At 39.0% G+C, this 27,249-nt stretch overlaps 1 protein-coding gene across 3 annotated transcripts in view; it reads left to right on the plus strand.

Annotated features, from left to right (window-relative positions):
* The window catches only part of VWC2L (von Willebrand factor C domain containing 2 like), a 167,298-nt gene that overhangs the window by 126,176 nt on the left and 13,873 nt on the right, over window positions 1–27,249 (plus strand). The window contains exon 4 of one of the 3 annotated variants that reach the window (XR_004288661.1): window positions 1,923–2,059. The exons of the other annotated variants lie outside the window; for them this stretch is intronic. The gene's annotated coding sequence lies outside the window, so the exon portion shown is untranslated. The remainder of the gene's footprint in view (window positions 1–1,922; window positions 2,060–27,249) is intronic. 3 annotated transcript variants of the gene reach the window in all.

The following is a 27,249-nucleotide window of genomic DNA, read 5'->3' on the forward strand; positions in this document are numbered from 1 at the left end:
ACAGACTAGGGACTGACTAAAATCTGCTCTAGGACTTAATACAATCCACTTCTGATCATAGTGAAATGCCTACATAGCCGCTGGTACATAGTAGGGAAGCAATAAATAGCTAGAAGGCACAGTGAGAGTAGTAATATTAGGAGTATCATTACCATTATTATTTCAGCTTCTAAGTGTAAAAACTGATAATAAACCTGATTTCTTGCTTTGCTCACATGGATATTACTGAGGTAAGAATGTGCTTTGATAAATGTTCTATGAAAAAAATTAATAACTCACTTCTCTGGACCCACACCAAGAAACAGATACTACATTTCTCCTTGAGTAGCCCTTCCACAGACATGAATGACCAACCAGCTTCCCATCTTTCTCCTTCACAGTTTAATTTCTATGATTGTCTTGAAATGTCTTTTAAATCTATTTTCACACCTCTGGTACCAAAATTAGGAGACAAGGGGGAAAAGCTAACATCTCTTAATTTTTAGCTCCATGGTAATTTTGCAGGCTTTTCCAAAACAATCGTATTTTTTGTTTGTTGTGTGCTTTGTTTTTAAGTCAAATATTTATGAACATAAAAATCTGACAATTGCAATTTGACCTATTTGGTAGTTTCAACTAAACAGGAATAGGAGATGGAGTGAAGCGCAACGGGCAGAGTTCATTTCAGGCATCACGCACAAACGCACAAACTTTCAACTTTCTCCCACCGGAGTCTTTGCCAGCTATGACTGAGTGGGAAGAGCCAGAAGCAACCCCATTAGCCCCATGAAGCTGGATACAGATGCTGGACCCAGTGACCTCATGCTAGAGGGGTGACACCCTGATAGGCTAAGAATGCATTCACTTTTGTGACCCACTTCCCGGCATCCCAAACACTTTCTGATACATACACCAACTTCCAAAGTCAAGTCTCCTTTTATAGAATGAAAATCAGGAAAACCCACAACCTCTCTCAGTGAGCAGGAGGAAATGCAGCCTACATCACTGTATCTGACTCACAGTTCGGCTCACAATTACCAAACAAACCTCTTAACCTCACCATGCTCCAGTTTCTTTTGTAGCCCAGAAACATTGCAATATGTGAATCTACCTCATTGGATTGCTCTGAGCAGTAATTACAAATACATATATATGCATACATGTATGTGTGTGTCTATATACATATGTGCGTGTGTGTATAAACACTTTAGCTTTAAAAAAAAAAAGCACTTTAGCTTTATAAGGTGTTCTAGCAATATTGAAAGATAAAGTTAGAACAATTGAATAAGGCTTCAGCTGTAATGCTCTATTCGAAACTGCTATTGTTAAATAGCATGACTTAGAGCTAGCTGGTCTTCCCAGGTCTTTACCCTTGGGCTCTGCCACTGATTTGCTCTAACTTCCACTTTGGATTCTCTCTGCCTCAATATTCATCCTTAAAACAATCTCAAGTGATAAACTACCTTGCAGGGCTAAGGAGAGGGGGCAAAAAAAAAAAAAAAAAAAAAGCCAAGGGATTTAATATGTGTAATTGAAAAACAACAGACAGGATCCATCCCTCAAATACACACTTGTTATTTCTATTCATATAAATGCAAATTCAGCCCAAGAGTAAAATCACATGGAATTCTCTGATTTAAGACATTTGCCTAGTAATAGTCACAGACATTTTTTTTCTGGTTTTAGTCAACCAAGTAAAGAACAGGAGGTTTTAGGGAATGTCTGTAACATTGCCCTGAATCACTTGTATGTGGCTTATATAATTTAAATTGTTTGGGTTACCTATGGATAACGGCAAGCACAGTTTGGCCATAAACCTTCCAAGTAACCCTGACTTCCTGAGCCCCTCTTCTAACAAATATTTCTAAACTGTTTTCCTTGACTCGTTGCCAATAAAATGGATGGAACGCTTTCAATTCTCTCTTTTTCTTTCTTGGTCATAGCTTCAGAACCCTAGCGCTGCTTGATTCCCTTCAGTTGCAGATATTGGTGGCCAGGCCCCTGAAAAGTTTCACAGAGGGGACATACGTAGGGCCAAATTGGACCCTCCGATTCACACCGTGTATCTCTGAGATGTGTGGTAAGTGTCCAAGGTACTGATAATGCTGCAGCCAAGATGGTAAGATAAACCAACACGTCACTCGCGCTGCATTAGAAAGCCACGTGACATCCTAAAGCCAATCATGCTGCGACGCATACTGCTCAGGTCATCCCCTCCTGGGTGCTATGCATTTTAATTGCACGTGCTGCAATTAAAATTGAGGATTTTAAAGAAATTATTGCAATCCTTGTGTTTCCAGGTCCCTGCGTAGGGCCTCTGTGTTCTTTGACAAGAGTCTTGGAGACCATTTTCAAGTACCTTTCACTTGAACAGAAAGCAATTCATTACCACCAATGAGAAAGCAACGGTGGGAGATACAGATAATGTACTGCTTCAAGTTGCTGCACAAGTCCAAGGGCCACTATTTATTCAAATCATATCAAAACATGAACGGCGCCCCCTGGAGTTGCGCAGTAAGGAAATCCTGCAGGATCACAGTGATCCCTAGGGAAATCCTCCTAAAGAAAAACAGACTTGAATAAATTAGAAATGGCCACCTAGGAGATGGAGGTTCAGGTTCTTCTACTCTCTGGATCTGACTTCTCATCTTAAACAAGAAAGTTACTTTCATGAGATCAACTCCAGTATAAACTGTGCTCTTAAACTCTGGATTCTGATTCAAGCCCAACCAATAAGCATCAAGTGAGAGGACCAATACAAACGCTTCCTTCTGCTAAGTTCTGTCTTTGTAATTAGTATATTAGTGAAAACAGGAAGAAATTCCAAATGATCCCTCATTGTTTTAAAGTTGAAGGCAAGAAGTTGAAAGAAGTAAAATCCCTGGACTCCCAGACCAGTTTAGTTTCTTTCACAGCTAATAATAACACTGCATAGAAATGAAGGATGGAATGGAATCCTAAAGAAAAGGAAAGCTCCACTGAAGCAACATAGGCAGCAATTCAAAAATGATTTTAGGAGATATGTTTCTCCCAAGCTGGAAACATATTCTTTGAGCCAAATAATAAAGCCTACTTCAAATCAAACACAAACAAAATAAGTTCCTTGATTTGGGGGTAAAATCCTATGTGCTTTAGGTGATTTTCTCTAATTTTTGCATACCACCAGCCAAACCATTTATTAATTATTTTATTAATTATTTAATTATAGAGCTCTACATTCTGTTATTTGATTTCTAAAACTAGTAGATATACTGAAGACACATTTTTTTGTGAAATATCCATGTCCTCTCCTGGTCCAAGATTCTCCTACTGCATATGGTGTTGCATCTCTGATTTAAAAATTCCTTGTATCCACATTGGCCTATTGAAATGTGAACTGAGCTTGGCTTCCAGAAAGGAAGCACCAAATTCATTACATTCAAACAGACTTTGTATCCCCTTTAAAGACTATAATCCAAGTGGCACTATGATTGCTTACAAGCCATGAGCTTTTGTTTTAGGAATATAAACAGAAGGGCAATTCTTAAAATTGTGCAAGTCATCCCAATTTCAAGAATTAGGTATTGGGCTGACAGCCTAATTCAGGTTGGATATAGCTACAAAGTATTGAGCTCAATTAGCTAAATGGGGTTTTATAACAGAAGTCAAAAAAAAAATCATAGTAGAAATTCAAACACAAGTTATAAAAGTAAATACACACACACAATATTCTCTACTTGGGGACATCCAAGAGAGAAAAGAAGGACACAGGGCTTTACCCTTACAAAGTAAATAACATATACTCTTTTCCAAAAGAGAATGGACATAAATTACCTCAGTGTCTCAAGCCTTCTACCAATCTAATCTTTGCTCTGAATAGTTCTTCAATACCCATTTAAATATTTCCCGGTATCCTCAGATATATTCAGATGTATTCTCATCTGTCCTTTATTATACTACACTAAGTACCATGAAGACATGAAGACTAATTTTTTTCACCTTGGAGTTCCAATAGCTAGCACACTGCATAACACATAGTATATACTCAGTAAATATTTGTTGGAATACTGAATGGAAGAGTTCTCTTTATTTCCCCCCCTTGCATCTGGTCTTTCCTGGCACATAGCCATAGTAGATAACAGGTATGTAAAATATAATGCAGTTTCAATTCAATATAAGCTTTTTAGGATGAGAAAGAAGCTTAGATGGGATTGAATTCAGTTTTTAGACCAGCAGTCCTTTCCATGTTTCTCATGATCACCATGAGTAGGAATGAACTTCATAGTGTTGGCTACTTCCTTTAGTGTTTGTGTACTTTTTGACCAGCTAAGAGACTGTCTCCTCTAGGCTGGTACCTACTTAATTCACAATGAGAAATTTCATACTTTGGGAACATCTAGTTAAAGCTCAGAAACTTAGTATTTGTGGGTTAAAATAGGGGAAAAAATGAAGATTTACCATCTATGTCTTTTAGAGAAATATATATATATAACTCCTTTTACCTCTTCTTCTAGGACAAAAATTATCAGCGTTGTTGTTATAATCCTGCAAAGGTGTTTTACCCTGACTGCCTCTGAAGAGAGTTTTCTAAAAATGTGTATCTGATCTCTTCACTCTATCCTTAACATTCCCCAAATGCTTTCAGAATAAAGTCAAGATTTACAGTATGATTTGCCAAAAGCTTGATCTGGCCCCTGCTTATTCTACAAGCTCATGTCCTAGCACTATTCCCTATAGTAACTACTGCCACTACCAAATAAATCTATAATACTTAAAGTTCCCAAAAATATATTTCATTTTTCTTCCTCTTATCTCTCTGTATGAAAATGCTTCTCTCCACACACCACAAACTCACATCCTGTACATGCATATATGCGTACACACAGACATACACACACACACACTTCACCAAGCTAACCTCTATTTATTTTTTTAATTACCTCAGGGATCTTTCTTCCAAACCACAAGTCTTCCCTCATCCCTCTTTTCCATAATCTGGAGTGACTAGCCCTCTTAGATGAACTCTGCACTATCATAACCTATTTGTCAAATTCATCCCCTCCTCTTCCCCAAGAGTCTATAAGGTCTTGAATGGCAGGGCCTGAGTCAATGTCTTTAGATTGCTAACATCCAGCATACTCCTTATTACTATAGTCATAACTCAATAAAAATGGAATAAATGAACAAATATGCCCATGTCTTTATTTGTTTCTACTTCTCCCAAAAGATTCTGTATTAAATTCTTATTAAAATCATTAACTCAATGAAAAAAACAAATTCAGCAATCAGGAACAAGCAGATTGCTTCCAAAAGATTGGAAGTAAACTGGTTTTGGTGAACTTTCTATACACAAGATTTTGAACTTAACACTGAGCAAATATGTACATCATCATGCCCCCAAGAAGTTTTCTCCTTCTCCAGTCTCCTCTTTGATACATATGGATTCTTATTTCCATTCTTCATGAGAGTACAATAGGAGGTCATTCAGAAAAACCATTCAGTTCTTCTTGGAACTAGATTGTGAGACGATGTAGCAATCAAGGAGACCAGCCTATATTCCAATGTCTGCATGGCATTGACAGACAAAATAGAGATTCAGAGACAGACTAAGTACACTATTCATTGACAACTATGGAATGGATCTTCATGAACTATTAATTCTCTCACGTATTTGGGAGCTCTTACCACTCTAGAAAATTATCACTTTGATTAGATGCACCCATAGACAGCCTTTTACTCTCTGTAGGGGAGTACAGTTAGCTTCTTCTACAAGTAGAGAGACAGTGAGATGCTCAGCCAGTATTGTATAGGTTAAATGGGTGATATTATGTTACAAATGTCTCTGTTTCAATCAGGTCAACAAAAATGTATGGAGCAAATAACTTTGTACCTTCAAGTGCTATAGGAGAAAACATACTCTAAAAATATTCTCACCAAAGCATATGTTTTTAATCAGATGACTATTGCAATGTAAACTCCAAAATGCAAACAGATCCTTAGAGTCCATTTGTCAACATCTTTTTAGAATAATCTAATATACATATATAGTAGTATACATAATTAACATATATAATTTGGTGTAATAGCATACTTTTACTTAAAGAAAGATGTCATAATGGGTGGGTTTTTAAAAATTTTATTTAAGAGAGAGTAAGTTGGGGGAGAGGCAGAGGGAGAGAGAGAGAGAATCTTCAAGCAGACTTGGAGCTGAGCACAGAGCTCAATGCGGGGCACCATCTCACAGCCCTAGGATCATGACCTGAGCTGAAATCAAGAGTCAAGAGCAGAGGCTTAACTGACTCAGCCACCCAGACTCCCCTAATGGAATGTCTTATTTACCCTTTCCCAAGTACATTTTAAAATATTTTACTTCTTGCTCCCTTAATTTTGATAATTTGCTTTGTCCACTTTACATTACTTAAGAGCTAGAAGTGGTTAACTGGGTGAATTCAGAGCCACTTCTGTCAAAAATCTTCAGTTCTGTTATTTGAGAGGGGAATTAGCTGTCTGGCCTATTTGCACAACTCACATTAAAATTTCCAATTGGGAAAAACCCTCATAATTTCTAAACTGAGCACTTTTAAATTGCATCTATAGATCTTCCGTGCATGAATGGATATCTGGCTTCATATCTAGTAATGCTTGCTGCAGTGCCTCCTAATAAAATTAAGCAGCTATACAATCAATTAAATTTTTTTAAAAGGCAGTATGATGATGCTCTCTTTGGATGCCACATTGTCTCTGATTTGTTTGGGGACTACTGTGCTTGACTAAGAATGATAACAAATACTTGATAACATTGCAGACGAAATGTAAATCAACTCAGAGGAGCAACAAAGCATAACCCAGTTGGCATCCAGGGAAATTATGTATTCCCTAAATGTGCTCGATTCAATTGCAGGAAAGTTTATAAAATTATTTTGGTAACCTCTAACAAAACCCCATTCCTTTTTCTAAAATTTGTCCCATTCAAAATGCAAAGGCAAAATAAGTCCTGTGATTAGTTCACTGTTAGTAAAGTTGTCACTGCTAGCTGAAATCTTTCTGTGCACCTTGTACTAATTAGGAAAAAAAAGATCAATGAGAATGAAAGAGCCTTTTAGTTCCATTACTGACTGACTTATTCTTCTGAACCATTAACTGGAGAAACTACAATTTTCATAGTTATCCAAAAACTTTGTGAATGAACACCAAACTTATCCTGGCCTTGTTTAGTAACTAATCTAAACTGGGGTTTTTGCTTTGTATTCTACACTCTCTTGATGTACTGCTGCTTTTTGATAGGCAACTCGTAACTAGATTGCATAAACATTTTATAGCTAATATTTTAACAAAGACACTATCTTTCCTGGAACAGATCATTTTATTACCCTTTGAAATAAATTACAACTTTGAAGCATCACTGATATTAGAAAGTATAATATATTACACAATTTAATTAAATGTTTAAATTTTGCCTTAAAATGATTTAAGTAAAGGTTAGGATTAATTTTGATCTTAAGTATCTATTTTTTTAATGCTATGGGGGGGCTTCTCTGTGTAGTTTGCATTGTAAAATACATGGAAAACTCAAAAATACCAGTTACATTACCTAAAGGTATACAGTATAAAGTTTAGAACCTACCACCTCTGATTCATCCCTCCCAAGAAACCTTACTTGGAATTATCATGCCCATGGGAATTAGGGGATAATCACTAGTGGTTATTAAATAGAACCCACGTATCTTAAGCATAATACATAAGCCCTTGGTATTGGAAACCATGGTTGAAAAGAAGAGTCAGAAAGAACATAGTTTATACCATCAAAACCAATCATTTAATTGGCATTTAGTAGAGTCTCTGCATTATCTCTTAAATCTTCACAATAACATAAGAGCAGAATACCCCATTGAACAGCTGAGGATACTGGAGATCAGGGAAGGGAGGTCATTTGGTCAAGGTCCTAGTGGAGCCAGATCCAGACCCACACTAGGTGGTTCCAGGGTCCCCACTGGGAACCATTATGCAATGCTGTGTAAAGACAAAACACTATTTTTTTTTTTTCTCCCGGAAGAGATGGTTTCTCCTTCCATATGGTACATATATACTGGATTTGGTGTCTTTAACTCTTGTGTATAACCAGCATCATCTGTGCCTGGATGCAAAACATTTATTTCAAGAGTTCCATGCTTTTCAATGCTAATGAACGTTAAATTCTCACCATGATTTACAAGAGAACACAGACTACATCTGAATGAGAGGAATCCCAAGGAAATTAATTTGCTCCCTGAGAAATGTGTGATAAATAGCAGACAGCTTTTCTTCTAAAATGCCTAGCATCTGTAAACAACACACTGAAAACCAAGAGGAGAAAGACTCGGGAGAGATTTTATGATGATGTCATACGAGCCCTCAGCAGTGTCAAATATTCTCCCAGGCCCTAAATAGTGACCCGATGGGACTGAAGCATTTCTTCAGACAACACATGGAAAGAAGCCAATAAAGCTGCGACCCATTTATTTCCCTTCCTTTTAACCCCCAACGTCTCAAAAACTAGCTTTTCCAGCATCCCCTCACAAGGGGCCTTTAGTTTTTGTTTGTTTCTCTTTTCTTGAAACAGGCTAGTTAGATACCCCTTGGATGGGATAAAATCATAACGGATTGGTACGTCAGCTAGTAAAATTGAGTGTGTTTTGTTCAGACCAACTTCTGAAACACTTTGGCACAAAGGGGCAGGGGTGCTCTATGATAACTGCCCGGGCAGGGTCCAAGAGCAATTGTGTCCTTTCTACTACCGTCATGTGTCAAGGTCATTTGGCTCTTCTTATATTTCATTCTTTATCCCTTTCTTTTTTTTTTTTTTTAAGATTTTGTTTATTTATTTGTCAGAGGGAGAGCGAGAAAGCAAGCACAGGCAGGCAGAGGCAGAGGGAGAAGCAGGCTCCCCGCTGAGCAAGGAACCCCATGTGGGACTCGATCCCAGGACGCCGGGATCATGACCTGAGCCGAAGGCAGCTGCTTAACCAACTGAGCCACCCAGGCGTCCCTCTTTATCCCTTTCAATTCCCTCATTTTGTTTCCAATTTTGGTACCACCCTAATCGGCAAACAACAACAGCAACAAAAGGCTCTCCCTATTGTGTCTTGTTACTTCTAGTGACAACTTAGCTATTCCCACATCAGGCTGAACCCCCAGGCATCTGTCCTTTTGTTCATCTGAGGGCTCCTGATGCCTTCCTCACTACGGCCTTGTGACTCCATATAATTTTGATTCACTTATTATCGTGCTTCCTGACCTAGAATAGGAACTCAAACAACATGTGTTAAGAAATGACTGAATGAACTTGCAAATTATAATGGAAGACGAGCACGGGAAGAACTTTCTGAGCACGGTAGTGCGTGGGTGAACCTGGCAGCATGATAATGGTGAAGAACATGAGTTTTGGGGTAGGGGCAGTCTGGGTTTTGCATACAGGCCCTACCGCACATTACTGAGGGCCTTGGGCAAGTCCCTCAACCCCACCAAATTTCCCCATCTCTAAAACTAGAACTAGACATTCCGCACTCAGCTCTGTGTCTAAAACCAAGCGAATACACAACACTAACTCCTTTTTGTAATTTTTTCTTGGAAGCGGTTCATGCATTACACTCATAATATAGGAATTCTAATATGAGACATTGAATCTGATATAGTCTAGACAAATTTTAGAATGACATTATAGTTGTGGGGAAAAGTAAACACTGTTATTCTTTTTTTTTTTTTTTTTTTTTTTTTTTTCCCTGAGGTAAAAGTGTTAAATCTAATCCAGAATAATGATAAACAGCCACCAGAAGGGAAGTTCAGCTGCTGGAGAGCTCCGTAGTTGTTTTATTTTGCTCAGGTGGAGGAGGTCATTCATTATGGGACAGTGTTGGCTTCCCTGGTGAATATAATGCCAGTGACAGTCTGTCTGGCTTTAATGGCTTCCCCTCAGTTTAGGTGGCTTCTGTGGTAGATTATTAACAGAGTCCCTTTCGCTTGTCCTTGTGTGCAGTGCGGTAAAATTTTGGGAAAACAAGCTGTGACCACTGGGGACGATTTGCATCTGATCATTTATACACCACCCACCAAGCTTCCAGGCAGCTTGGAAAATTACATAAACACCTCCCAAATCTACCAGGATTGCGGTCCCTCTCAGGTGTCTGATTCAGCAGCTGCTGTGCCCGTCTGGGGACCTGCATTGCCAATTGCCTTTCTATCCTCCATGCTTGCCGCATCAGTGAGCAATCATCGCTGCTGACAAGATTTTGATGGTCCTAACACAGAGGTGGGAGCAAAGTTGAAGTGACGGCAAACTTCTCCTGCTGCCGCCTGGCTCAGATTGACCCTGACATCGTTCAGAAATGTGCAGTTAATGCAAGATACAGATGCTTGTGTGAGAGCTGCCAAGGCCCACGGAGTTTCTATTTTAGCCAGTGTCCACCATGCAGTGAGAGGGGTGCCCTGAGCAAAGGGAAATTGCTGCAGGCACCGGTCAAAACAAGCTCCCTGCATCTTATTATCCCCCTAGTGGGCCTCCCCTATGCCCTTTTGAATCTTTCAACCTTTATCCTCACCACCTTTCCCACTCCAGGAATGGATTTATCCCAGGGGTGATTACAGCTAATGACTGTACGATTTTCATCTACTTTTATCCAAGAAACATTTCTATAAAACTTCCCATTTCTGAAACGTGTGCACAACTTAGCAGTGATGTGGCAACTAGAGGATCATTTATTTGTTCTGCTAACATTGATTGTCCCCCCCACCCCGTGTTTGGCTGTCATTGTATCATTCGGCACCTTTTCTCTGCCAGTTTCTGATCGTTCTCGTTGACAAATCTGAATCCTGATCAGAGAATGACTTGCACCTCAGAGAATGCAGTGCTCGGTTTGTTTTTCTCTCTCTGGCAGATACACAGTAGCCGTGGCCATCTAGTGACAGCAGCTCTTTCAGGTTAATAGGAAAAGGTGACTTCCAAGTCAGAATACAAAAACACCCTTCCCATCCTCATCCACTCCCCACCTTCCTCCAGAAACTCCTCCGAAGGTTGAATAGGAATGATTTCATTCAGACATGTTCAAACATAACTTTCAACCCAGCCAAACGGCAATTCATCCTTGAGGCTTCTCAGTTCTCCAGGGAGTGTTCTCCTTTAAATACGTTTGCTTTAACTCTGTAAACCTACCTAAGAGAACAGTAATTTCACATTTTGCTCAATTTAATAGAAACGATACAGAATAGTGATTTCTAGGCCACATTTAAAAAAGTTAATCAGGCTAACCTAATCGATATCCATTATCTCCCTTCACATTTCATCAACAGGTTTTTTTTCAAAGATAGCGATAGACCATAAGAGCCCACAAAAAGTATGTGTCTCATTCAGAGCACTTTCCAGAAACACAAACGATGTTGCATTTGCTCCCGGAAAACTTATAGATTTGCCATCCTGTAGAGGATTTGTTGACCCAAGAAAGCAAGAGAAGTAAAAGAGAGGAAAATGAAGATGATTGACAAGGCCTCTCCATTAAATTGAATCAACGAGGAAATTCCAGATAATGTCCTACACGCCCTCTTAAAGTCAAATTGGTTTGGCTGATGCAAACGTGCTAAGTGGATCCTATGAGGCATTCAAAAGTCCTGGCTTTCAGGCAGATCTGCCAAATGGCTTCCCTTTCATTGGGTTGCTGAGTAAGGGGAAAAGGTAGACTTTATGGTGCACCCAGAAGTGTGATTATTTGCCAGTATTGTGACTATAGAAAAGATAAGAATACCACAGAATACCACAGCTCCGAAAGACGAGAATGTCTTCTCACTTGTTTTGCTTGGTAGCCCTACAACCCAATGAAGACAAAAATATAAGAATGATATTGCTATCCTTATCTAAAAATAAGGATTTAAGATTCAGAAAGATCATAGAGCTAAAAAGTTTTGGCTAAAACTCTAGCCAAAAGCTAGAGTTTCTGGTTTATGATTCCAAGTGTGTTACCCAGTGCTTATTAGAGGAAACAGGGTAGGGACTTCAGGCATGGACAACCAAAGTCTAGGATTTAGAATACTGGGGACAGAAGAGATGTCCTTGGAGTTGCTGATTCATTTTTTAGCTAGAACCCAATACTGTGAGATCTGATTTGTAAAAGCTTCAGGAACTTAGTAGCTGGCCACCAGCAAGTAGCCAGTTGGAGCTGTTGACCTAAACTGGTCATCATAGCCCTTCTCTTTAGCCCTCCTATAACTTAGAAGTCCCTTTGTCCTGGTAGTTTCCTGGTAACTCCTCCATATACCTGGCTCTCTTTCCCAGGACATTCTGTCTAAGCATTCGATTCTCCATCTTCATGGTAGAGTAACGATTCTTGAGCCAAGGCATGGCAACAGAACAAGTGATTAACCAATGGTGAACAGTGCATGGGATTTGGAATTAACCTTGGATAAGTCTCTTAACCTCTCTGAGTTCCCATTTTCTTGTCTATATAGGGGATATTACTATATTCTTTGCAAATCTGCTGAGAATACAAAATGTTAATGCATAAATCTCTTACACTGTGCTATGTATCAGGCATTATTCTATGCCCTGTAGCATAGAGGTGAGTACTGTTATGATTCCATTATGCAGAAGAAAGAACTACAGCATTGAGAACTTCAGTCTCTTGAGCAAGGCTATGCAGCTAGTAAGTACCAAAAATGAGATTTGAGCCCAGGCTTCCAGATTCATCATGTTATGCTGCTTTCCAGTCATCCTGATTTTTCACATATTCTCTGCCACTTAAACTGAAAAATCTTTTATGTATGTTACTTTGGATAGTGGGATCTAAAATGTCCCATCTTCAGGAATTCACCACTAAATGCATCTTCTAGAAATTATAGAATAATTGCTATGAAAAGTATAGGATGCATGCAAAACTTTGAACAATTATGGATGATAAAAGCAGAGCAGTAAAATAGTCAAAGTCGGTCTAGAAAGTTGAATTTCCTGTAGCAAAAATATTCTAGAAAGACTAAATAGAAAAAAAAAAAAATCTACCAGTTACCTTAGGAGCACTTGCATGAGCTATCTGTGTAAGCTATCACTTTGAAAACTGTTGTTATTAATTGCTCATTTTTAAGTATCATCTCTGCCAACATACTGAATAAGAACCCTATCCAAAATGTTGTAGAAAATATAGAATGATCCATGGCTGTTACCTTTTAGATTAATGACAAATAATTTTTAACCAAGTATAGCAGCAACACATGATCATTGTAAAAGTGTGTTTTAAGCAAGACGTCGTTTTGCTCAAGACACAAAATGTATCTCTGACATTAACACTAAGTCTAAACAAATATATAACACCTTACATGAAACAAAAAATGTATTTCAGAGCTGGCAGAAACCTGAGAAAAGCATTGATGTTTTCCCTGAAAAGGAAATATCTCTGTGGCAATTTTATAAGGTTTTTATCGATTTCAAGCAAATGGAAAATACAGTTTAAAAAAACTGTCTTTTGGTAAGATTATCAGGGAAATCAAGAAATTCCATGAATATCCTTGGTGACTGTGTCCCAAGAATCTGACCACAAAGACAACTGTGATATCCCACTAGTCCTTACCAGGCAATTTGAAGAAATGCCTGATGTTGCTTACTCCCACGCCCTAAGGGAAAATAAAACCCATGAAATCATTTAATCATTCAGCATCAACTGTTTCAAATTTTTTATGCTGGATCTAGCAAAAATAACTGAGGGATGTTCACCAAAAATAATTCCCTTCCTGAAAGCCATTTCTATATGCACCCTCCTGTCACTTCCCTCTCCAACCCTGTTGACTAACTTCTGGCTCTGATTGGTGAGCCAGCCATGCCAGCACACATATATTAGCATTCTTGGGGTTAAGTGAGGGAGGTAATTTGTACAAACAGGGAGGAACGAGCCTAGCATTGCTCTAGAAATTAACTGCCCCTAAAACAGTCTAGTGAGGTAAGCCTAAATGATTTCTACTTCCTCTAGTGTTGAATCTTTCATTTCCTCTTATGGTTAGGCACAATTTACTAAGCAGTGTGAAGGAATTGCTGTGGTATTTGGCACAAAGCTGCTAAGATGTATAAAATCTCAGTTTGATTACCATATGTTCATTGTGTTAATTTTCTCTCCGCCAAATGCTCCCTAGTACTTCTTTGCTGTCTCTTTTAGCTTCTCCTAGATTCTTTGGAATTCTAATGTTTTCCTTCCTTTCTCAATAATGCTCTAGTGGGGAGCATGCAAAAGCTCTGTTTTATTCTAGAAATGGCCACAGTAGGAGTAATATTGCACTTCTATGCAGCAGTTGTCCTCGTTGTCAGTGATTGTTAAGTCTCATAAAAATAAAATATAATGTTCTTAGGCAGGCCAAGTAATTATTGCAAATATCAGGTTTAAAACAACAGAGAAATGCACACATTGTTTAGAAACCCTGTCATATGATTCATAATGTTTCCATACTTGAAATGAATATCATGCTTCCATCTCTGAAGTTCCAGATTTTATAAACCATTTTTAGCAAACACCAAGAAAACTGAATACTACAAACCATGGAAGAAGCTGAGTGAGAACCTTCTAAATCAACCACCGAGAACCCTGCTCACTCAGCCGCTTCCGTGATTTGTAACATTTAGTGTTCTTGGTGTTGGGGGTTGGTGCGTTCAAGTGATTCTGTGCCAAAACTTAGTGTCACAGAGGGAATCCCAAGGAGGGTTACACCCAAATTTTAATACCAGAGGCAAAATCTACTTTTAAGACTACTGTTGAATCGATGCTACAATTATTTACTGAATTCCTGCTACATACTGTGTTGAGTGCCTTTGTGGTACTGAAAGTCCAGTGTGGAAATGGTGTGTACCTAAATGCCCTTCAGTGCCAGATTCCATAACAGAGACACAGAGCACAGAGCAGGGAAGGCCCTCTGGGGTGGAGAGGATGGTCAACTCCAACTGGTAGCATTTCATTAACCCGAATCCGAAGGAACCCCTTGAATGCCACTGTATAACACAATGGGCTGGGGCCTTGAGTAAATTCTAACAGACTACTTGGGGTTATATCTGCAAGCTTTAGTCTTTTCACCCTCCTAAAACCCTTGAATCAACACGAAGACTAAAGCAAAGATGATTAGAAGCCAGAGTAGAACAAAACAGATAGGTGTAGATGCATATAGTCCCAAGTGGGCTGCAGAAAGTTTTACTATACCAAGGCAAGGTAAAATATACTCGAAACAAAAGCATGAGAGATATTCAAATATTTTTCATCAAGTGGCCATGATTGCCAACATCTGTGTTCCTGGTGCTCTTTAAAAATAAACACTACAATTAATTTTTTAGATAATAAATGCAGGCCTCAACATTAAGGTTACTGAGGGGTAGAAGATGAATTGAACAGTAATCATTGAAGATCATCGTAGCACAAGATCAGCAAAATTCTATCTGGTTTTCTCCCTGGTAACAGGGCTTAATTATTAAGGTGTTCAGGTGCATTCAATGTCACAGATTCCAGAAAGTATAGAGATTCCGGGGGGCAACAAATAAGTGAAGCCCATTACCTAGCCCCCGGGTTTTAGTGGAAAAGTCTTGCCAAGATCTCATTCATTCTCAGCTGAGTATGACTGTTCTCCCATACTAATTAAGAGGTGGAAGCAAAGCATTCTGTCCTGCAAAAGCACAGCACATAGTATTCAGTAGGCACTAGGCAGAGCTTGTTGAGTGAATCCACAAATACAAGAAGATCTTTCTCTTCTGTATGCATTGGAGTTTATTTCTTCCAGTTTCTTTCATTGATTTAGGTTTCACACTGAGTTACACCAGTTAATGTGAATTCTGCTTTCTTCAAATGTCTTCTCAATTGGAGGCAATGCCAATGTAATTCTAGGGTTGTCATTAAATCTACAAAAATCATATGACTCATGGATATTTCTCTCTCTGGGGCTCTTTGCCAGTAGTACACCAGCAGAGCGATTAGTCAGTCGTACTGCTCAGAACTCTTGTTAGTTCTGCTGAGCCATGTGACTCACCGTCGCTCCTTGCGTTACGGGTGTTCCATCACTGTTTTGACAACACAAGACGTGAGTTTTACAAGCATAAAACATTTACTCAACTTAAAAAAAAATTATGTCAATATTCTCTAGGATCTACGTGGGCATTTAAAAAAAATGCATGTTGGCAGAGATGATGTACTTTTGATTTCTGAAAATGAACAGAGCAAGCCAAGACTTACAATTCATAAATAAATTTTTGTGTCCTCCCTGCAGGATATAAATACTCTAAAATGCTGCCTACAAATTCAAATCTGAGCAGGGATTCAACCAAACTCAGTGAATCAAGGTGCCATTCTGATAGCATTGAAGGAGTCTGTTTTTTTTTTTTTTTTTAATATGCATAAACCTGCTAAGGGCTGACCACAAATGCTCCAGTCAAATCCAACCAAGTTGTTAACATAGATAATTTATCAAGTGGCTACCATGAAAACGATCAGTTTACAGTGGGCAACTTTTTTGACCTTCTGTGTTTAACCCTCCAAACCTTTAACCTTCCAGAAATTCTTTTTAAGAGCACTAATAACAGCATTAGTAATCATTACATAGTTTGAAATTCTCTTGAAATTCTTTGGAATTTCCCACTGGGAAATTCTACTTTATGTCTAAACTTACCTTTCCTGCTTTAGCATCATCTACAAGTTGACTCAAGGGGTGGTGGTGTTTCACTTGCCTGTCATTTCTTTAACAAGCCTCCTGGCTTATAAAACAAGAATTCATTCTTGTACAGTTCTGGAGATCGGAAGACAAAAGTCAAGATGAAGGCAGGCTCTTCCTGTTCCTTCTGGAGGCTTCTGGAGAGAATCTGTTTCCTTGTATGTCTCATCTTCTAGAGGCCATGGGGTTGGTTTGTCATGATCTCTTTCTACCATCACAGCAACCTCTTATTTCCTTCACATCTCCTCTTACAGACCCTTATTCTCTTGCCTGTCTCTTATAAAGAGCCTTGTGATGACACTGGGTCCACATGGATAATCTGCAATAATCTCGACATCTCAAAATCCTTAATCTGAATCACATCTGCAAACTCCCTTTGACTGCCTAAGGTAACATATTCACAGGTTCCAGGGGATTAGGAGGTGGACATTTTAGGGAAGCTATTATTCAACCTACCATAGATGGCAAACCGAAAAGGACACCTAAGCAACACCTCTCCCTACTGGGGAAGTTATTTCCCCCTCTAAAGCATTGGGGCATCACAGATAAAAAGAAGCAATTAGGACAACATGAAGTTATGCTGATGCAGCAAACAAGCTGTATTAGAGAATTGGTCCAGCCATATATTTATGTTATAAAAGATGGAAGTCCATGTGGAGTTAGAGGATAATTCCTTGGCCCTTCCTTTTAGAGTCCTACGCATAACATCCCTGATGCCCTAGTATTGCCCTCTCTAGATGCTAAGGCTCAGAAAAACACTGACCAGATCAAAGACGTTGCTTCTTAATATCTTTTACGATCACTCTGAAAACTTTCTGAGGCAAAGAGAAAAACTCTAAAAGTGCCTAACTCAGTGTTTAAAACGAAGCAGGCTCGAAAATCTGCATGTGAAATGCAAGTGTTGCACAAATTCTCTTTACTGCTCAAATGTTCCAGAAAGTACCATCCCTAGGGCTGTGCTCTGCCATTTGGAATGAAAATGAGCATCATATGAAAACTTGGGTGTCTCTAAAGGTCAGTGGAATTTCAACCAGATGTTTTGCTTCCCCTCCACAGACTTGGCAATAGGAGTGGTTTATAAATTCCACTTGGGGAAATAAATGTAAATATTTTTTAATAACATGTTTCCATTTCAACCTTGGCTCTTCTTTAAAGTTCAAAACACAGTCTCACATTCATTTTTTTTTTCTAATGTATTCAGCCAGCATTTATTACCACAAAGAAAACATTTAAAAATATCAAAAATTGAACTTATCAGTCTGCTCCCCAACCCCCTCACCCCGACCCGCCCATCCATGTCTCACCATCCCCTCCCCTCTTGCGTGAACCTGATTTCCTTCCTGTCCATCTTAGGAAATGGCATTATCTGTGTCACCTAATCCAGAAATCAGGGATGAGCTATAGGCTTCTTCCTCTGCTTTATCCCATACATCCACAGTCAATAAATCCCACAATGTATTAAATGAGATTTTTCCTGGTTAGGCTCAATATTATGCCTTGTCTCAAAAGTCTTGTGCCTCCCCTAGACAGTCACAACAGTTCTCTAACTCACCCTTGCCTCTCATCCTACACACATCTGCTCAGTTCTCCAACCCCTAGACAGAGTGGGCTTTCAGAAACGTTAATGTCACATCACTTCCCAATACTGGAAACTTTACAGTGGCTCCCATTTATTTTTTAAAGATTTTATTTATTTATTTGTCAGAGAGAGAATGCACAAGCAGGGAGAGAGGCAGGCAGAGGGAGAAGCAGGTTCCCCTGCTGAGTAAGGAGCCTGATGCGGGACTCAATCCTAGGACCCCAGGGTGATGTCTTGACCCGTCAGCAGGCACTTAAATGAGGGAGCCACCCAGGCGTCTCAGCGGCTCCCCTTTTTAGAGGTTAAAAATACAAACCTCTAATTTTGATACAAAATACCTTCCATAATCTTCCACCAACCCTCTCTCTAGCATTACCTTTCTGGCCCCCCCACCCCATTCTTGAACCCTGTGACTCAACTACAAAACCTCTTCCTTGCCAAGCACTACAACAAAAATTAGCAAGGCAGCTCCTGCTAGTTGAGATTTTATAATCTCTTAGAAGGGATAAAACTGCTCAACTATGTTAAAATATATATATATATATATATATATATATATATATATATATGGTTTAATAGTGTCATAAGGGAGGAACAAAGTGCTTTGAGGTTCAAAAGTTAAAGAAAGAACATTTGAGGAGGAGAATCAGTGTAGCATTTATAACGTACTTTGAGTATAAATTTCACAAATGGTTGTAAAAAAAAAAAATAAAGGGCATTCAAGACAGGAAAGAACATCATTCTGGACTTTAAAAATCCTCAGTCAGATTTTACAAATCTTCTTATTCTCATTTAAAGAACTGAGAAGTTGTAGTAGATTTCACAGTGAGGAAGCTATCTTAGTAGACAGTTTCAGTATTTGGAACAGCCTCAGACTCTGGTTGGATAGGTCACCAGGTCAGGGAGAGAACAGATGTTTTAGAGGGCTATTTGTAAAACATACAAAAAACTGTGCAGTGAAAAGGAACCTCTCTTTTTTGGACAAGCAGCCACTGTTGCTGGCAGTGTAATAGTTCTCATTTCTATTCATGACTGTGATGGATCCCCAGGTTCCTTCCAATCTATCAGTTCCCATTGATTTTTATTGATTACTCTTTCCAACCTAGACCTCACTCATTAATTCACCCTCTTTCTCATCAACTTCCAATGAATCACAATATCAACCTAAGTCCCTGCCTCCTCCAATACCAGCCTTAGGCTCGTAGAAACTTTCACACAAACACTTAGTTGTATACGACAATAGACTCCAAGGTTTCTCTCTCAATCAAGCTTTCCATGCTACCCATTCAGACCTTATGAGCTGGCTCTCTTGGACCACATGTCCCCAACTCCCTCCCATTCTCAGTAGGCTGCATCATCCCTTCCCAGCAAAGTGACATCATTTTCACTCCCCCGCCTACATTAATAGACCTGTCCTCTTCACATCTTATAGTCCTTATCTTCATATCTCAGTAGAATTTCCTTTCTCCTTAAAAGCAGACTCTGGCTTAGGAAGTCTGGGAGAGGCCTGACGTTGTTCCTTTCTAACAAGCTCCCCAGTGATACCTTTGCTGCAAGCCCTGAGATCATGGCATTTTATTTTATTTTATTTTATTTTATTTTATCAAAGTGTAGTTGACATACAATAGATTAGTTTCAGGTGTACCGCAGAGTGACTTGACATTTATATACATTACAAAATGGTCACCACACTAAGTCTAGTTACCATCTGTCACCATACAAACTTACTGCAGTATCTTAGTCTGTGGTCCCTGTGGTGTGCCTTACATCCCTGGGACTTCTTCATTTTATGCCTTCAAATTTGATCCTCTTAATCCCCTTCACCAAGCCACCCATTCCCCCACTCCACTCCCTCTGGCAATCACCAGGTTGTTCTCTGTATGTATGAGACTTTTTCTGAATTTTGGGTTGGATACTGCTGGATACTAAACACAATGTGTCCATTCAACTCATTTCATTCCATATCCCAGTGGCACTTGAATCCTTATTGGAACCTTCTTCTCTATTGACTTCCAGTACATCTGCTCACATCATCCCTATGGCCATTCATTCCCCGAGCTCTTCTCAGGTTTCCATTCCTCTACTCATGACTTAAATCTTAGTTCCCTGGGGTTCTGCCAACAGTAAACTTCCTGTCATTTATTCTCTCTCTTCCTAAGAGGTCAATTCTATGGATTCAATCACCATTTATATCTTGAAAACTTCTGAACTGGTGCTTCCAGTTCAAATATCTCTCTTGATATCTCAACCTTTATATCCCATGATTTATTCTGACCTTATTATTAGCAAAGGCATTTAAAACTCGGTGTTCTAGAACTGAACTCTGGACCTTTCCCCTAAACTTACCTATCCTGCCTTACTTCTCTCAGTGAAAGACACCACCTACTATCCCCATATCAGCAAGAACTATAAACATTTTTTTTTAAGATTTTATTTATTTATTTGACAGAGAGAGATCACAAGTAGGCAGAGAGGCAGGCAGAGAGAGAGGAAGGGAAGCAGGCCCCCTGCTGAGCAGAGAGCCCGATGTGGGACTCGATCCCAGGACCCTGAGATTATGACCTGAGCCGAAGGCAGCGGCCTAACTCACTGAGCCACCCAGGCGCCCGAACTATAAACATTTTATTTCCTCTTCCATACTACTTACATCTATATTCTATCAATTCTATTTTCTTTAGTATCTCCCTGGCTTGTCTTCTCTTCTCCGTTACTGTTGCCACGGGTTCATTGTGGGCCTTTCCCTTTTCTTTTTAAGAATTTATTATTTATTTGAGAGAGAATGTGTGAGAGAGAAATCACAAGTAAGGAGGAAAGGTAGAGGGAGAACCAGACTCCTAGAACACTGAGTCACCTAGGCACCTTCTCATTCCCTTTCTGGAGTAATTACTGTTCCTGCTTCCTCCAGGCTGAATGCCTTCCAAAGCCACTGACACAGGGCAGGAGGGTTCTGGCTCTAGCACAAATATGATAATGCTACCCCACCACTCAACTACCTTTTAGTACTTGGTTCCATGCCTTCAACAGTGAAAGCCATTCTACTGTACAGCTTACAAGATCTTCTGGGCCTTGTCCACTGCCCTTCCTTCTCTTCTAGCTTCAGCTCCCTATAGTACTCCCTATAGTACTCCTCAACTACATGGAATTCCTCACATTTTTTTTCTATGAATCATAACCTTTTCTTGCTCATTCCACTAACTTACCCTGGACCATCTTTCCTACCCACCAGTGCCACCTGATTCTTTAACAGAATAGCTCCCAGTCATCCCACAAGATCCGCTCAGGCTTCACATCTCCAGAAAGCCTTCCTTGTCTTCAGTTTTGATTAGGTTCCTTCTTATATTCTCCAAATAAGTCCAATTTCCATGTATTCACCTCACTTCTGCTAGAGCATAAGCTCCTTGAGAGTTTATGGGAATTGGTTTTATGATCACTGTATCTCTATCAATTTGCACAGAAGTGCCCTTCAATAAATGCTTTTGGATAAGTGAATAAATAAACTATCCTGAATAATTGATATCTGGTCATTGGTTATTCCCAGGAAGGCAGCAGATTGGTGGATATCTTTGAGATAAAACTGGCAATATTTGTACCTAACATGGACTATCTGGATCCTTCTTTTCCCCACCCTCCCCACTTCTAAATGTTTCCTCTAAACTGAAGGAAAAATCATTTCCATAGGCAAGAATAAAATCAAGACTTCTAGACTCTCCAGGGGTAGGGAGGGGGGAGGGGGCAGCAAACAGGTCTTAACTCTATACAAACTCTATAATTAACTCTATAATTGTATTTTATTTATTTGCTTATTAGTGCATAAAACTAATTTCCTATTTTCAGAGAACTCAACAGGCTCTTCAATAATATTTTTTCCATATAAAACCTCAATAATTTTCCTACCTGGAAATAAATATTGGTGTCTCAAGTCCATTTATGTTTATGATAAAAGGCCAGGCTCTCAAGCATGATCTGAATGACCATACAAAATATATTCCTGGAGACAAAACGGCACCTCTGAGTGTTTTAGTACATCAGCAATGCAGAGAGTTCCTTCTAAAGTTCAGTTTTGGAGGTTGTTTATTCTGCAGCAATCCAAGATTGGGCCAAACTGATTGTTTTTCTGGTTTAAATTGCATTGTGGACCTCAAGGAAAAGAACATAAACAGCTGGCAAATTTACAGCCTTTAAACAAAATTGCCTTAACTTGAGGGGATTCCCTTAATATTGCTTATAATTTTTTTTCTCTCTTTTTAAGAACATCCCCGTTTTACAGGAGTTCAGACCATGAAATGTGACACACAGGATGTGCTTCAAGCTAAAGTTCTCATAAAACAACAACAACACAACAATCTTCTTAATGTAAATCCCTTACACATTGGATACCACAGTCAAGGTTTACTTTAGGACCTGAAATGACAAATCTCAGATAATGTTATTTCACTTTCCACCAACACTATAATTCTGTCAGCAAAACTAGCCTACTATAATCTTAGGCCCTATACCAGAAGGACGTCCAGTAAATACAAAATAACCTAGTTATTTTGGGAATAAGCTTCACACTCTTTGTTCTCCAGCTTAATTCCTTTGTCTACAATTTCAACCACCCTCTTGTTAATAACTCCTTTCCCTTTTCTCCTGTCCTCACACGCCTGCCCAAACCCCAAAGCTGGAGCATATCTAACATTTCCAGGGTGCATACAATATGCTAACTATTCTCAGTATTTTGTGGGTATTAACTCACTTAATAATCACAACAATCCTATCAGGATTCCAGGTCACAGATGAGGAGACAGAGACACAGAGAGAATCAGTGACTCGTCCCAAGGTCATAGGGTCATTCCATAATGACTGCCTGCCTGGGGCACTATTCCTCAATATTGCTGAAGTATAGAGAGGACAACTGCACAAACAATCAAACTGGTACCATTACATGTGGTCACCATCCTTATCTGGACCTTTGAACTGTGCAACAATTTTATTGTTTCCCTAGTTAGCCTTTTCATTTCCTCAAAAGACTGCCTCAACCCCTCTGTTTCCTCACCTTCTCCCTCTATTCCACAGATTAGTGCTACTTCCTACTTCCTAGAGGAAACAGAAATTGTCACAGAAACTCCCTCAGCCTCTTATTGCCTATTACCATGGAGGAGATTCCCTATCTGCTATCAAATTCATTATTCCATGCTCTCTGGCTTTCTCAGAGACTGTCCCATCAAGAATTCTTCCCACCCCTCCAAACCTCCTTCTTTATATTCAACCTCTCTCTCCCCCCTGTTTCTTCTCCACCACCATTTAAACATGTTTATCTCACTCATCTTAAACACTGGCCTCACAGAGCTACTGACTGGACTTCAAGTCTATATTCCCCTTCCTGCCCACTATTCCTCAATCTTTTTTGGCCTGGCTTTTGCCTTCACGATTCCACAGAAATTGCTCTTGTGAGTCACCAATAACCTTGTCTCTATCCAGATATCAGTTGCCCTCTCCACGGCATTTGACACTGCTATCACCTATCCTACCAGAAACATGCCCTTTCCTTTGCTCCTTTGATACCAATACTGCTATTTTTTTCTTCCTCTTTGAAGACTTCTCAAGTCACCTTGATGAGCGCTTCAACTCCTCTATCTGCCCCTTAGAGTCTCTTCTTATAGTACACCAAGCTCCAGGGAAACCATGGCTACTCCCCTGGCTTCAATTACTATTCATTTACCAGACACTCCCAACTCTCTCTGCCCAGTTCAGTCAGTTCTGTTCTGCTATTCATCTCCACTTAGATGATTCATGGGCACATAGGTTCAGATTTTCTAACATTTACTGTATTCTCTTCTACCTTCCCTCAAATTCTGTTCATTCGTCAGTGTCCTGCATCCTTGCTCAAATCATCTTCTACTTTATTTCACACATTTGGTCTATCACCAAATCATGTTGATTCCACCTCCTAAATACTGCTCAAATTCACTCTTTGCTCTCTATTGCCAGGGCCACCATCCTTGTCTAAACCATGATTCTCTTTCCCTACTAATTCAAGAACTGTTTAAATTGGTCTACCTTCTGCACCACAGCCTTCACTTCTACTCAACTCATTATCCACACTGAACCCAGTGTATACTATTTAAAAAGTAAATCTGGTGATGTCATGGTATCAACTGCCCTTTAGATGCAATCCAAAATCCAAAGTGTAATTACACACACACACACACACACACACACACACACACACACACAAAGAATTAGCTCCTACCTATGTCTCTATTTTTGTCCCTGATCCTTCCTTTCATTGATTCTCTGCAGAATCTCAAATGCTTCCCTTCGTGCCAAGCTTTCATTGCACTTAGGAGCTGTTCATTGCACTAAATGCGTATGAGAAGGAAATACATCTATCTGGTGGACATTATATATCTAGACTAAAATGTTTCCAGACTAGACTCTTATTTATACTATTTATTTTTACTAATCTTGTCATCATTTCTGTACCATAGTTATTAACTATCTAGATGGACATTAAAGAAAATGTCACTTTGTTTCTTAATTTACCCATGGCATGTCTAATAATCCATTGCTCTAAAAATCATAGAAATGTCAATCAGGCATCTTTGGTCATATAACCCAATAATGAAATAATCTGCCTATCATCTTTTTTTCTAGTTGCAAAGTATTCTGTGTCTTCAAAGATAAAGAATAAAAATGGAAATTTTTCTTTTTACCTCCATTATGAAATGTGATGTGGTATGTGTGTGTGTGTGTGTGTGTATGTGTGTGTGTGTGTCTGTGTATGGTGATGCCCATTTTGTTGATTTATGCTCCTCTCCCCAACAAGGATGTGACTTCCATTTTAGTGTGTTTATTCAAGCATATTAAGGAAATAAAAAGGTTTGCAATTTTTCATCAATGAAGTAGGTAATTTTCAAAAATACTAAGTTAGCTGTCAAAAGTAGAAAGTTTGTTGCTTAAAAAAAATTTTTTTATATATGACAGTTGGACAAAACTGAGTAATACAAGCTTTTCTAACATGTTTCTATCCCAAAGATAAATATATACTATTTTCTTTCCAGTGATAACCAACTTGTTTTTTGGAAAGTGAGGTCATTAAAGCATCCAAAATGGTTCCAAATGCCAAGTTTCACACACAATTCTTTGATTCTCAAAGCTGTCATGTGGGTAAAAATCACACTTATCAAAGAAACACAATAATGACAGCTCAGAGGCTGTGCTGAAATTTGAAAGTAATTGAACCATTTAACTACCATTTACTTGCTCAAAATTTCTCCTCAGGAATGACCCCATGGCTAAAAGCCTATGTTCTTGTAACATGATGAATTCATTGCTTTTTGGATGAGCTCAGTCTATTTTGAGGCATCTTCCAAAACTCAGACTAATTATGCTATTTTCCTGGTACGCAATGGTAAGGTTTTTATCCAAGGTCTCCCTTATTCTAAAGCAGTAGTTCTCAAATGTTAGCCTGCATCAAAATCACCTGAAATGTTTGTTAAAACACAGATTGTAGGTTCCATAGCCAGAGGTTCTGATTCACTTGGCATCTGGCATGGCTGGAAAATTTGCATTTCAAAGATGTTCCCAATGATGTTGATGATCAAGGGCCCACACTGAGAATCCCTGTGCTGAAAATATGCCCTTTTCCACAACACCTAGCATTCTTTCCTACCAGGTTTATGCAACTAGTAGTTTCCTCTGGGCCATTACTAACACCTTGTTATCCACCTTGTTATCTGTCCTGTAATCCCTTAATGCTGGGGGGCACCCCAGTGACTGAGTTGGTTAAGGGTAAGCATCTGCCTTTGGCTGGGGTCATGATTCCTGGGTCCTGGGATTGAGCTCTGCATGGGGCTCCCTATTGGGCAAAGCCTGCTTCTCCCCCTCCTGCTCCCACTCAGGCTCCCTCTGCTTGTGTTCTCTGTCCTTCTCTCTGTCAAATAAATATATAAATAAATAAAATCTCTTAAAAAAAATACTTCAAAAAAATTTTTTTAATTCCTCAATGCTGGTAATAATAGAGATATGAAAGTCACCTGTGTCATTTTAAGTTTTCTAATTTTTTTTTTAAGATTTTATTTATTTACTTGACAGAGAGAGATCACAAGTAGGCAGAGAGGCAGGCAGAGAGAAAGAGAGAGAAGCAGGCTTCCTGCTGAGCAGAGAGCCTGACGCGGGACTCCATCCCAGGACCCTCAGATCATGACCTGAGCCGAAGGCAATGGCTTAACCCACTGAGCCACCCAGGTGCCCTAAGTTTTCTAATATTATTTTAAATTTAAACAACTTTAAATTTTTTTTTAATTAGCCACTTTTAAAAAGTAAAGAAGAGATGAATTTTAATAATATATTTTACTGAACTCAATTACCCCAAATATTTTCATCCAATATGTAATTGACATAGTAAATATTAATGAGCTATTTTACTTGTTTTTTCTTACATTCAAAGACATGTTAAATCTTTGAAATCTGATATTTCTTACACTTGCAGCACATCTCATTTTGGACTAGCCACATTTCCAGTGTCCCCTAGGCACACGTGGCTAGTGGCTACTGTAATAAACAGCACTGCCATAAAACTTCTAGATTCAAGAAAATGAATATTGAGAGTTCTGCTTTGTCTGCCCCTTTTTATGATTTTCACTATATTTCCTCACTTCCAAATGGGTCTGTCTGCTGCATTATCAATTTATACAGGTTTTAAGGGGAAAAAGGTTTTAATCATTAAACATATACATTGATTTTAAAATGCAATGCAAGGTAAGAATTCTCTGTTTTTATACAGAGAAACATGATGCACTTGCACAGATCATAATGCACGTGCTTTTATCCTGCTCCTTTGTCCTAGTCATCTCCTTCCCCATCAGCAATCCCTCCCTCCAACAAGATAATCCATGTCAACAATGTATATTGGTACTTCCTTGTTTTTTCTCTATTTGCATATAATTCTATACCAACATACAAACAGAAGTTTGTTTATCTACATTTGTTTTATTAAAATATTGCACCCAGCTCTCTGTATAATGCCTTTTTTATTCAATAAG

This window comes from Mustela erminea, chromosome 8, assembly GCF_009829155.1.
Source record: "Mustela erminea isolate mMusErm1 chromosome 8, mMusErm1.Pri, whole genome shotgun sequence".
NCBI lineage: Eukaryota > Metazoa > Chordata > Mammalia > Carnivora > Mustelidae > Mustela > Mustela erminea.